This window comes from Saccopteryx leptura, chromosome 1 (assembly GCF_036850995.1).
Source record: "Saccopteryx leptura isolate mSacLep1 chromosome 1, mSacLep1_pri_phased_curated, whole genome shotgun sequence".
NCBI classification, from domain to species: domain Eukaryota; kingdom Metazoa; phylum Chordata; class Mammalia; order Chiroptera; family Emballonuridae; genus Saccopteryx; species Saccopteryx leptura.
This window is the reverse complement of record NC_089503.1, coordinates 78459390-78470291: the sequence shown is the minus strand read 5'-3', so window position 1 is coordinate 78470291 and position 10902 is coordinate 78459390. Positions and strand designations below refer to the sequence as shown.

At 46.5% G+C, this 10902-nt stretch overlaps 1 pseudogene; it reads right to left on the bottom strand.

The window, feature by feature from the left end:
• Nucleotides 1–1344: 1344 nt before the first annotated feature.
• On the bottom strand, nt 1345–2625 carry LOC136388075 (COP9 signalosome complex subunit 2 pseudogene; annotated as a pseudogene).
• Nucleotides 2626–10902: the final 8277 nt, after the last annotated feature.

Genomic DNA, 10902 nt, shown 5'->3' with positions numbered 1-10902 from the left:
GATACCCATCCATCGATTAGTCAACTCCCTTTGAGCTGTCGTTGGGGAATGGATGATTTGACCTGGAAAATGGTCTGTTCTAAGAGGAGACTATGTTCTTCCTCCAGTGCCTGGGGGCATCATGAGAGTAGAGGAGCACTTGGCTGAAGTTTCTGAGAATTCACTGCCTGTTGTTTCACCCAGCACATTTCTGTCCCCTCTGTGGGTCCCCGCCTCCATTCCTGTGGGGTCCTTCTGGCACCCTAGACCTACCTTTACCATTAGCACATAACAAAATAATATTTGTCCTCTTCTGGGCTCTATATCTACAGATCTCTCAGTGTGACCCTCTACTCCTATACCTCTTCCATTTCCTTCTACAGTATACCCATATTCCCTGGCCAGGGCTACAGCCAGTAATAATAGCTGTTTATTGAGCATATGCTGATAATGTGTTACCCTTTCCTTTTTATTACCTAACAACAAGTCTCTGAAGTAAACAAATTCATTACCTATGTTTTACAGATGAGGAAACAGAGGCACAAAGACATTAACTAATTTTCCTAAGGCCATAAAACTAAGAACCGACAGCCCCACAGTTGACTCTAAAGCCTCTTGACCATACTTGTCTCCTTGGTTAATAATATCTCTGAAATGGATAGTGTGGTAGTTAACTCCACAGCCAGATTACTAACTGTGTGAATCTGGGCAAGGTGTTTAACCCCTCTGTGTTTTAGTTTACTCATTTGTAAAATAAGGATAATAATGCTTATGCCACAAAGATGTTATAAGGATCAAATGAAGTGGTGTAATGCCTGACTCATAACACTAAGTAAATGTTAGCTATTATTGCTACATTTTTAAGGGCTGTTCCATTTGCATGTTGTTAATCCTCACATGCAGAACCAAGAATGTTCTCATTTTTGGTTGAATTCCCTGGAGGTTAAGTTGGCCTACCCAGGACTTGACAGCATTGGGGAAGCCAGGGCTACAACCAGACTTCTGATCCTTCTGCTGCACCTGTCCTCTCTCTCACTCTTTGAAAACCCTGGGGTATGGGGCCCTCCCTGGGTTTCAAACATCTCCTCAGGACCCAACCTTGTGAGTGTTTATTGTGTCCTGGCTTGCACAATGGACCCAGTAGGTCTGGTTAGATCCTGCACTGAATGTCCAGACCCACATTCTTCTTCTCCTTCCTCTCCTTCCTCTCCTCCTCCTCCTCCTCCTCCTCCTCCTCCTCTTCCTCCTCCTCCTCCTCCTCCTCCTCTTCCTCCTTCTCCTCCTCCTTCTTTTATAATTTCTGAGATACACTGTTTATTTTGCTTCTTGAAACCTAAGTGGCCATATGACAGTATGCCACTATAATTATGGGGTTCTTATGTAAGGCTTAATTAATTTTATGAGCACTTGTGTTCTGGTGTTTCACAAAAGCTTTTACAACGTGTTCCTTTATCCCCATCCATGATGTTACTGTGATTTGTTTTCAGAATTTTTCAAATTCAGTGATGCCATTCTGATAGGCGCTTACTAAATGCGTCATTGTGAGAATTTCTGGATCATTTTTGTACAGTTTGGACTCTTGTGAGTCAAATGAATTTATTCTCGATATCATTAGCCTATTTTCAAAGACCAGATATTTTAAGCAAGTGGTTCGTCATGGACTTCCCCATTCATCATAATTATTGACGACTTCAAAAAAATGGGAGTGCACCTTTTCAAATTTGCCTTCTCTCAAGTGCATTTTCCCAGCACATTCTCTGATGACTCACTCCCCTGGTCAGCAGATGGGGGATGGCAGACTTGATATGAAATCACTGTTCATAGAGTGCGTTTAGCTTTTGTGATTTTTCTGTACCATGAACATTTGAATTTCTAAAGCATAAATTTCTAATTGTGAATAAACCACTTTACAGGTCATCTTCTCCATCATCAGACTGACAAGACTGATGTAACTGGTGTAAAATTTTTTGAATCTTTCCATATTTTTCTGTTACTAAATACAATTTTCCAAGCTTGGTGTTTGTCTTAAACCATTGTCTATCATTCCTGCATCTTTTAAAGTTTCCAGCTCAGCTGGTTGGAGCATCGTCCTGATGTGCCAGGGTTAAGAGTTTGACCCCCAGTCAGGGCACATACAAGAGTCAACCAATGAATGAATAAATAAGTGGAACAACAAGTCAATGCTTCTCTCTCTCCCTTCCTTCCTCTCTTTAAAAAAATTAATAAAAAAATAAAGTTACAGTGCTGTTTTATAGAATTCCTGCAGTAAATTCATCTGTTTAGAAGTGGAGATAAAATCAAGAATAGAATTAATGGAGTTTCCAAAATAATTTCTTGTGACTGTACTCCAAATTTAGATCAATAGTTGTTTATATCTGTTTATCATTTATGGAAAGTTTGTCAATCGGGAGTGAATCTCAGATATTTTTTTCAGTGTTTTAAATCCCCATTCTCCCTTTTCACCTTCGAGTTCCAGAGCAGTCTGAAAACTGCTTAATGCTGTTTGCAGGTCATCGTCCTTTAACGCTTTGGAATTATAGTACTGATTTTCCAAATCCACATTTGGCTTGGAGTTACTATCTTCAGAATATTCCGCATGCAGTCCTCCTCCTCATCGCATGTTAAATCATCTTCCATGTCAGACATCTTGCCTGGGAAGCAGGGAGGACCACAGTCTACATGCATGAGAAAGTACAACCAGTGAAGTTATAAATGTCCCATGCATGCATGAAGATGTTTCGAAAATTCAAGCCTTGGAGCTATAAGGTATGAGAATCTGGTCTGTGAAGGCGAGATGTTGAAATCTTACCTGCAGCCCTCTGACACACTGCTGGAGAGGGAGCAAACTTACAACCTTGACCAGACTTAAAGCTAAATTACTTCTGATGATGGTGCAGGCCTCCTTCTAAGAGGAGAAAGAAATACTGTACAGCCTCAGCATAACCATAAAGGCTCTGTTTACCTGCCCTCCAACCTCTACCCTCAACTTCCCCTTCTCCATGAGCCTACTCTTCTTGCTATAATAGCCAGTCCTAAGGCCTACATTCTACACAATGTTCCTTTAAGCTCAAATACATCATTCTGCTGTCAGACCTGGGGTGCCTCCCACTCTTGGTTGATTAAACGCAGTCAGCACACCTTTGTCGCCTTTCGTCATCACCCCTTATTGTGGCGCAGTCCCAGGTAACTCAGCCAGACTCTATCTTACCTCAGAAAAGAAAATATGACAAACACATTGAAGAGCACTGTAGATTTCTCTTCTCTTTTCTTTTCTTTTCTTCTTCAATATCTTGAGCATCCAGGGCAAGAGAGTACGTACATGCCTCATGACAAATTTTTTTTTAAAGATTTTGTTTATCGATTTTAGAGAAAGGAGAGAAAGAGGGAGGAGTAGAAAGCATCAGTTCATAGGAGCTGTGACCGGGCAAGGCCAGGGCTTTGAACCGGCGACCTCAGCGTTCCAGGTCAATGCTCTATCCGCTGCGCCACCACAGGTCTTGGCCTCATGGCAAAATATTTTAAGATTCCTTTAAGCTTGATCCCTCTTTTTCTAAAGTTGCTTTCCCATCAGCAATGTCCTGAATCTCTCCTCTTTTCTTTTTCCTTTGCCCCAGCCTTTCTCTTCCTTTCCAGACTCTCAGTCCCGAGTCCATTCTCGAGCAGAGAAGTGCGGCCTCTGCTGAGCCCTTACCCGTCGCCCCCATCAGCAGAACACTCTCAGGGTTTCTTTTCTTGTCATTCCCCTTCTTCAACTGGAAGAAGGAAAATCACCTTTCTTAGAAATTAGTAACAAAGACATGGAAAACCTATAATTGATTTTTTTCCTACCCTACAAACATGGTTTTATAATAAGAGAGAAAGGATAAGGTTCAACATATGTTAAGTACCCATTATATTCTAGAGGTATTCTCATCACGTGTTAAGTTAGTATGTATTAGTCATTCAGGAATAAGGCAACTCACTGAAGAGTAGGGAATGAAATCAGTTTTGCTGGGCTACAAAAATTATAGCTCATGAGCACTCTTTAAATATTTTTATTAGGTTTCAACAATTGGGTATATAAAGATCTCACATGAGAATATTGACATTTGGCTTCTCTAAGAAAATTGGAGATTTGGCATGCCTTGGCCTGACAGTGGTCAGAGCTCAATAGCAGCAGCCACCCGCTCCACCTGAGATGGGCCTGCACTCTGTGGGCACCGCCACACCCCACCTCCACTCCCTACTGTGCTCTTCATTCCAAAATGCAATCAAGTGCCATCTGCCCTCATGCTTGTACTGCTTCCCTATAGGAAGTAGAAAATTAAATATTACCAACATGAGTAATACAATAGGATATTAAGTGCTCCTTGCACCTACCCACTAATTCATTGATCTTACCTGGCAGCTCCCAGGAGTCTTTTGCAGCTGTGAGGCCATTTTACTGAGTACTTCCTTCCTAGCATCTCTTGGTGCTGGGGCTAATGTGTGGCAGGTATCCCACAGTTCCTGGCGTACTGGAATGAATGGAATAAATCCCACAGAAAGCCCCAAAGCTTAATGTCTGCTGCCCTATTGCACAGAAAGCCCCAAAGCTTAATGTCTGCTTCCCTCTTCCCTGCTGTGGCCAGAAGAAATAGCCCCTCTTCAGTGTTCCAACAAACCTGGAGTGCTCTTGTGGGCCAGCGAGTCCCAAATCTTCTGAAACGCCAATGACTCTGAAAGCCAATAACTAAGGTAGTTCAAAGCACCCATAAATAAACCATGGCAGAGAGTTTCCATACTGGGTTTTTAAAAGCCAAATATAAGTTAAAAATAAACAGCCCAATCTCTTGATAAAATTGGCCAATGTCGAAAACGCCCCTTTTCTCAAAGAGAATGGCCAAATATTGGCAGTCATGCCAAGGGGAATCGGGAAGGCATCGACAGAGCAGCAAATGACATTACAGGACATCCGTGACAGATCTTCTAGTACACCTGATTGTACCTTTTTCCCAGTGAGGACAATTTGTTAATTTGATAATCAAATGTGATCTAATTTGGATGCCTTTGTAAATCTTTTCATATAAGTGATTTTAAGAATTAGGGAGAATAATTCTAATTATACCATCTATCTAGATTATTTTTTGTTTTGGAAAATGTGGTTGTTAAAACCACAAAGCTCCTTTTCCAATACAATTGATGCTCCAGGGGAAAGAAAGAGACCCCTGAGGCGAAGGCGGGGGGACAGGGTCAGGGCTGGGGAAATGACTCGCAAGTACCCGTGGAGAAATATTGACTTCATTCTTGTTTATGCCGACCCCTCTCTACAGTCTCCTTCATTTTACTTTAGACCCCGTCTGCCTCCCTGCTGCTTTCTAATAAATGTACACTCTCTTCCTCTTCAGACAAGAACAGTCTGAGGGTGGACTGTGCCTTCTTTTTCTTTTTTAAGTCCCATTAGCGCCTGACATGGTATCAAGCATGCAGGAAGTGTTTTAAAATGCTCCTTGGGTGAATGACCATCTTTTTCTGTGGAGCTGAAACTCTCTGGAACACTTCTCACCGCTCTGCTCCCTCAGTGTTGAGGGAGACTGAGCGGAGAGGGGATGTCGGAGGGGAGGGGCCAGAACCAGACCTGTCTCCAGTTTTTCCCACTTCAATTCCTGCACATCTGAGTCTAGAAGACTCATAGGAAGGAATTATTTCTCTCAGATTGAAGAGGAAGATATTCCCCAAGGCAGCAGCTGTGGCAATTTTTCCCAGAAGGGAGGGGTCTTCCCTCAGAGGAGGAAGCGGGACATGGATGAACATCGCTGCATCCTCATTGCCTGGGGTGGCAGCTTGCCAGAGGGGGCCAGCTGGAAACCAGGTCCCTGACTGCAGTGTGCTGTCCATCAGGGAGGGCCAACCCAGCTGTTTTGATGGACCCCTCAAATATCCTCACACCACACCTCAAGCCAGTCACTGGCACTTTATCCTTAACACTTTAAAAATGAATTTACCATAGCCATCCCCAAACCTGCTGTTGGAAACTATGATCTTTTAGGAAGTGTAAAAAAATATCCTGAGTCAACATTTGCAAATATCCAGAATCTAAGTGGCTTCTCTTAAATATCAGAAGCTCTGCTATCCACGGCCTGACCCCCAGCACAGTTTCTATGGCTTGTGCTGTGACAGCTGCCCTCTGAGGATGGCTGTGCCTCAACCTGAGCTGACTCACTTACGCATCTGCCTCCCTGGCTCCTGTAAGCTACTGGAGTTTGGAGTTTGGGACCCCAAAGCTTCATTAGAAAATATCCCCTTAACATGAGATGGAGCCATCACTTGCAGAGCTCTTTGAGTTATTAAATCCTTTCAATGATAATATATCATCTGTATATAAAAATCCATGTAAATAAGGGGAAATAATCATTCAGGACTCTTTGCAGCAGCCCACAACGGCCTGACCCTCATGTCTACCTATGTCCCAGCACACATCCCTAGGATTCAGTCTCACCGGCTGTCCCACCCACGCCTTGTGTCCCTGCCTCTGAGCTCATGTTCCCAGTGAGCAGCTTATTCTTGGCAGACCCTCAAAGCAAGACCAGAGAGCAAGAAAGGGTGCTCAGGACAGAAGCGTCAGCCCTTTGGTAACCTAATCTTGGAGATGACAATATTGTATTTATTAGAAGTGAAGGGACAGGATTACACAGGGACATGGATACAGAACATGGTCAGTCATCCAGTAAGTACGCCTTCCGTTCACTCTCCCCTTCCTGTCTCTAGTAAGTACGCCTTTCGTTCACCCTCCCCTTCCTGTCTCTAGTAAGTACGCCTTCCGTTCACTCTCCCCTTCCTGTCTCTAGTAAGTAAGCCTTCCGTTCACTCTCCCCTTCCTGTCTCTAGTAAGTACGCCTTCCGTTCACTCTCCCCTTCCTGTCTCTAGTAAGTACGCCTTCCGTTCACCCTCCCCTTCCTGTCTCTAGTAAGTACGCCTTCCGTTCACTCTCCCCTTCCTGTCTCTAGTAAGTACGCCTTCCGTTCAATCTCCCCTTCCTGTCTTCATCTTTTCTCATTCCCTCGCTACTTCCTTCCAGTACCTACTGTGAGTTGTAAATCTACCATGGCCCAGGGGCTGTGCCAGCCACTGGGAATTGTGGACCCCAAGAAGAAGATGCCTACTAAGAAGGGATCAATACTTTTTATTGAATTTATTGGGGTGACCCTGGTTAACAAAATTACACAGGTTTCAGGTGCACAATTCTACAACACGTCTCTGTACTCTGTACTGTGTGTTCCCCACCGCAAGTCAAGTCTCCTATCACCTCCCCCAGCCCCCCTTCCACCAGCTATCACCACACTGTTGTCCATGTTCATGGGTTTTTCTCTCTTCTTTTATTTTTTACTTAATGCCTCCATGCTCTCCACCCAGCCCACACCCCCTGACAGCTGTCATTCTGCTCTCTGTCTATGAGTCTGTCACTATTTGGCTTGTTAGTGCATTTTGTTCATTAGACTCCACATATGAGTGAAATCATATGGTACTTGCCTTTCTCTGACTGGCTCTGGGCCTCTTGGGAGGGACTCCGGAGCAGGCCAGTGTAAGACACTGCCTGTGAGGGACTGCGGTGCAGGCCAGTGTAAGACTCTGCCTGTGAGGGACTGTGGCGCAGGCCAGTGTAAGACTCTGCCTGTGAGGGACTGTGGTGCAGGCCAGTGTAAGACTCTGCCTGTGAGGGACTGTGGTGCAGGCCTCTGGAGCAGGCCAGTGTAAGACTCTGCCTGTGAGGGACTGTGGAGCAGGCCAGTGTAAGACTCTGCCTGTGAGGGACTGTGGTGCAGGCCTCTGGCGCAGGCCAGTGTAAGACTCTGCCTGTGAGGGACTCCGGTGCAGGGCAGTGTAAGATTCTGCCTGTGAGGGACTGTGGCGCAGGCCAGTGTAAGACTCTGCCTGTGAGGGACTGTGGCGCAGGCCAGTGTAAGACTCTGCCTGTGAGGGACTGTGGAGCAGGCCAGTGTAAGACTCTGCCTGTGAGGGACTCCGGTGCAGGGCAGTGTAAGATTCTGCCTGTGAGGGACTGTGATGCAGGGCAGTGTAAGACTCTGCCTGTGAGGGACTGTGATGCAGGGCAGTGTAAGACTCTGCCTGTGAGGGACTGTGGCGCAGGCCAGTGTAAGACTCTGCCTGTGAGGGACTGTGGAGCAGGCCAGTGTAAGACTCTGTGAGGGACTGTGGCGCAGGCCAGTGTAAGACTCTGCCTGTGAGGGACTGTGGTGCAGGCCAGTGTAAGACTCTGTGAGGGACTGTGGTGCAGGCCAGTGTAAGACTCTGTGAGGGACTGTGGTGCAGGCCAGTGTAAGACTCTGTGAGGGACTGTGGCGCAGGCCAGTGTAAGACTCTGCCTGTGAGGGACTGTGGAGCAGGCCAGTGTAAGACTCTGCCTGTGAGGGACTGTGGCGCAGGCCAGTGTAAGACTCTGCCTGTGAGGGACTGTGGGGCAGGCCAGTGTAAGACTCTGCCTGTGAGGGACTCCGGTGCAGGCCAGTGTAAGACTCTGCCTGTGAGGGACTGTGGTGCAGGCCAGTGTAAGACTCTGCCTGTGAGGGACTGTGGTGCAGGCCAGTGTAAGACTCTGCCTGTGAGGGACTCCGGTGCAGGCCAGTGTAAGACTCTGCCTGTGAGGGACTCCGGCGCAGGCCAGTGTAAGACTCTGCCTGTGAGGGACTGTGGCGCAGGCCAGTGTAAGACTCTGCCTGTGAGGGACTGTGGAGCAGGCCAGTGTATGACTCTGCCTGTGAGGGACTGTGGCGCAGGCCGGTGTAAGACTCTGCCTGTGAGGGACTGTGGCGCAGGCCGGTGTAAGACTCTGCCTGTGAGGGACTGTGGCGCAGGCCGGTGTAAGACTCTGCCTGTGAGGGACTGTGATGCAGGCCAGTGTAAGACTCTGCCTGTGCCTGGCCCTCAGCAAACCGTTTGGAGCTGTCTTGATATGACTTCTGTAAATCTTTGGTTATAAGACTTCTTTACAGCTTGTCTTCAGTCTTTTTTCAGAATGATTGTTCTATAATTTAGTTGTAATTCCAGTTTGGTCCTGGGAGGAGGTGAGTGCAGCTTCTACCTACTCCACTGCCATCTTAGATTGGCCTAACTGGGCTCAAATTTTAAAAAACAGCCTATCAGACATTTCTTCCCTGGGGCCTCTCATACAAACCACACTTTAGGGTGAAGTAAACTGCCTGCCTCTTGCACCGAACTGCCATCCTGCACTGTGTTTCTGACATCCAAGCCAGCCCTTATAAAGGAGTTCCTGGAATCCTATTTCAACCAATAGGACTGACACTTTTCCTATCCAGTCAGAACTGTGCAGCTATATACCCGTCAGCATCTTCATCAGTTAATGAAAGTAGCTCACTTCTGACCAATCAAGAAAGTGTCTTTTGCCTGACCTGTGGTGGCGCAGTGGATAAAGCGTCAACCTGGAAATACTGAGGTTGCCGGTTCAAAACCCTGGGCTTCCCTGGTCAAGGCACATATGGGAGTTGATGCTTCCTGCTCCCCCCCCCTTCTCTATAATAAATAAATAAATAAAATCTTTTAAAAAAAAAGAAAAGAAAAGAAAGTGTCTTTTGGACCAAACTGTGAAGATTTGGAATTCTCATTTGCATGAGGATGGGCCAGTCAGGGTCCAGGGACAGGGACTATTTTCTGTATAAGTCAGCTCCCCTCTGATTTAGAGAGTGCATCTTCTGTTTCTTCCTAAGATTGAAGAGCTGAAACACCTCAGATATCTCACGGGAGCAGACAGCGCAGGGTAGAGAGACCACTGGACAGGGGGCTGGCCCCAGGGCTGCTCAGCCCAGGGCCACTTTGCCCCAGGAGCCCTGACAGCCGTGCTGTTTCACACTCACGCTGCCTCATTGTTGAGTTGTAACACTACAAGCTGCTCCCTAGCCCTACTGTCCTCACAGCCGTGGTGCATCACAATTCAGCTGTGTGCACAGAATGAGATTTCCCTCTTCACCGCACCCCAGATTAGGGATTCCTGTTGCTGTTGAATTGATGCCAACAACTATCAATTGACAGAAAAAAAAGGCAGACAACACTGAGGTTCCCAGTCTCATAGAAGAGAAAAATCCAGTAAAATTAACTGTTTCCCACGCTTCGGCCACTCGCCCTTCTGCCCACATATCGTATATGTGGAATTCTTAAACCTCTTTTATACAATGTTTGTCTTTAAGTTGATTCTACTCTAAAACACGACCTCTTCCTAAGCCAGTGCTTCACCCTGGCTGCTCACCAACAGCATGTAGAGGACTATTTACCTGGAGGTAAAGAAGACGTGGTTCACACGGAACTTCTTCCCACTGCTCCGCGCTTCCTTTAGCTCTCAGGCCCACTCCACGAGGTCTCCAGCAGGCAGGGGGCAGCTTCCCTGACAGGAGACATACCTTCCAACATTAAGACTCTAAGCCTTGCCTTCTTATTTTCCCTCACCTCCCCACCCTCCACCAATGTCCCCCCACCCCGTACTCCTTTTATCTTTCATCAACAAAGGGGCAAAACGACCTCTTTTCAGCGGGGCACAGCTCTGTGCCCGCTGAAAAAGAACTTTGCTTTCTCAATAGAAGGGACGTTATTGTGGACACTTGTGACCCCCAGTGGTAAAGATGGGGAAATACATCCATTGAAGGCAGGCAGGAAGGACCAGCCTCAGCAATGTCCTGGAGCCTCCACTGACACTATGTAAAGCAGTGTCCATAGCGGGGCAAAAGCAACACTGACAACGATATAACACCTCTGCCTCTCACCTCCCATTCTGAGCAGTTTTAGTCACATATAAGCAATCAGCACCTCCACCAGGACAAAAACAGTCAGAAGATACAAATGCCCCTGTTGTACCTGTACCTTTGTCCCTAGTATTTTGGTCGCTAGCACGATACAGGAAAGGCTTCTCAAACATCCCAGATACCCCTACTGGCCAA